Genomic DNA, 2,627 nt, shown 5'->3' with positions numbered 1-2,627 from the left:
CCTTGCCTGACTCCATCACTCCATCGTTGTCACCGCTCAGCGTCCCTTAGGCCGTGCAGGAGCGCGTCTGAATAGGAAGCGGTTTCCTACGTGGATGCGGTGTTTTGTGGCTGCCAGTAGTGTTTGGAGAGGTTCCAGCACAGCCCTCAATTCCCGGCTCCCAGAAGCAAGAGAACTCAAGTGAAGCAATGAAGGAAGAAGGAGGAGGTTGCTGGCCTTGGATATCATCATTTCTGGGGACAACTTTACCTGGACACTAATATTTCTGACTAGGAAAACTTCATGGCAAATGCAGAAGAGACAAAGATGTATTGTCCATGTTATCCACTATTTTCTGAGCACAGAAGAAAATGATCAAGACCCAGGAATAACTGACCCTGGAGGATGTGGCTGTGGAATTCAGCTGGGAGGAGTGGCAGCTCCTGGAACACTGCTCAGAAGGACCTGTACCAGGATGTGATGGTGGAGAACTATAACCACTTGGTATCACTGGGGTATCAAACTAGCAAACAAGATGCACTCTCCAGGTTGGCACATGGACAAGAACCATGGATAACAGATGCTAAAATCCAGAATAAAAATTGTCCAGGAATCAGGAAAGTTGACAGTCATCTGCAAGAGCGCTCTTCAAACCAATGATTTCTGAAGAGCATGCAGCAATGCAGTGGACAGAATGCATTTAGAAATATTGTACATCTCAGCAAGACACATTTTCCTCTAGCGCAAAATCATAATACATTTGACATGTACAGAAAAAAAATGAAATCAAGTTTAAGTTTAATCAACCAGAAGAGAAAACATGGAATAAATAACCTTGTTGAGTTTATTGGAGGTGAGAAAACCCTTCTACATGGTAAGTATGAACGTACGAATACCAAAACTAGATTTTCTGAAAATGCAAAATGGATCCATTCTAAATTCCAAGTCTTTAAGCATCAGAGGACTCAGAAAATTGAGAAACCCCATGCATTCATTGAATGTGAGCAAACCTTCCTCTGAAGTCTCAGCTCATTTACCACGAGAACATTCATATAGAAGAGAATCCTGGAAGTGGTCAATGTGAGAAATTGTCCAGAAGTGTCCTGTTCACTAAGCTTCTGAAAACTAATACAAGAGACAAAATCTGTATACACAATGAATATAGAAAAGGCTCTGCTGTGAAGTGTATTCTCATTGCACATCAATAAACTTACACAGAAGAGAAATCCTATATGTGCAGTGAGTGTGGAAAGGGCTTTACAATGAAGCGCTATCTAATTGCTCATTGGCAAACTTGTAGTGGAAAGAAACCTTATGTGTGCAATGAATGTGGAAAAGGTTTCACTGTGAAGATCAATCTCATTGTATATGGGCAAATTCATACAGAGGAGAAACCCTGTATATGCAGTGAATGTAGAAAAGGCTTCACCATGAAGCACTACCTTGTTGTACATCAGCAAACCCATACTGGAGAGATACCCCATATATGCAGTGAATGTGGAAAAGGCTTTACTGTGAAGAGCAACCTCATTGTACATCAGCATACAGGAGAAAAATCTTGTATATGCAGCGAATGTGGAAAAGGCTTCACTGTCAAATGCACTCTCATTATACATCAGTGAACTCACACAGGAGAGAAATCTTACATATGCAGTTAATGTGGTAAAGATTTCACCACAGAGTACACTCTTATTATATATCACTGAACTCATACAGGAGAAAACCTGATGAATGCAATGAATGTGGTAAAGCCTTCATCCAGAAAATATGGCTCATACAACATGAGAGATGTCATACAGGAAAGACTCGCTTTGTATGGACTGAGTGTGGAAAGTCCTATTCACACAAATATAGTCTCATTATCCACTGATAATTCACACAGGAGAGAAACCTTATGAGTGCAACAAATATGGAAAAGGCTTCACCACAAAGTACTCAATGTACATCAAACAACGCATACAGGAGAGAGACCCTATGGATGCACTGACTGTGAGAAAGCCTCCTTCTACTCATCAAACCTTGTCAAACATAAGAAGATGCACACAAGAGAAATGGGTAGAATCAGTCAAGTTGAAAATTCCTGTAATGGAGAGTCACAGCTCCTTCCTTACAAGTGAACTTATGCAGAATGAAAACCCTACTCGTGCAGTGACTATGGAAATGCCTTTTGTGGCAACTCAGACATCATTAAACATCAGTGTGTTTCTAGCAAATCAGAACACAAACATGGTGCTGCCTGTTGTCAGATGTGTGCCCTCAGGAGGTAAAATAATTTGCCCTAGAGATAAAACTTGATGAATACAGTAAATAAGGTAGTGCCTTTAATGGTCTTTTACCTCACATTTTCTGTCATTGAAAACATGTTGGATCAACTATAATGTATTCATGTGGAAAAAAAAAAAAAAAAACTATTGAAGTCTAAGAAGTAAGTCAATTGCAGACTCAAGTGTCAGTTGTTCATAATGAATCCAAATAACAGAGGAAGGGCCCAGTTAGCATCCTTATGAAACTAGTAGTCCAGTAAATTGTCAGGCAGGGCAGAGCAGTCAGGTAAAAGGGCAACTGTGTTCTTAGCATTTAGGAGAAGTCTCAGAAAAGACATTTTGTGACAGATACACACTTTGAAATGTGTGCTTGCTTTTCCATTT

The 2,627-nt window shown here is 40.3% G+C and overlaps 1 pseudogene; it reads left to right on the top strand.

Annotated features, from left to right (window-relative positions):
• The first annotated feature begins 350 nt into the window (after window positions 1-350).
• LOC700700 (uncharacterized) lies at window positions 351-2,096 on the top strand (annotated as a pseudogene).
• The last annotated feature ends 531 nt before the right edge of the window (window positions 2,097-2,627 follow it).

This window comes from Macaca mulatta, chromosome 14 (assembly GCF_049350105.2).
Source record: "Macaca mulatta isolate MMU2019108-1 chromosome 14, T2T-MMU8v2.0, whole genome shotgun sequence".
Taxonomy (NCBI): Eukaryota; Metazoa; Chordata; class Mammalia; order Primates; family Cercopithecidae; genus Macaca; species Macaca mulatta.
This window is presented reverse-complemented; position numbering and strand designations above follow the sequence as displayed.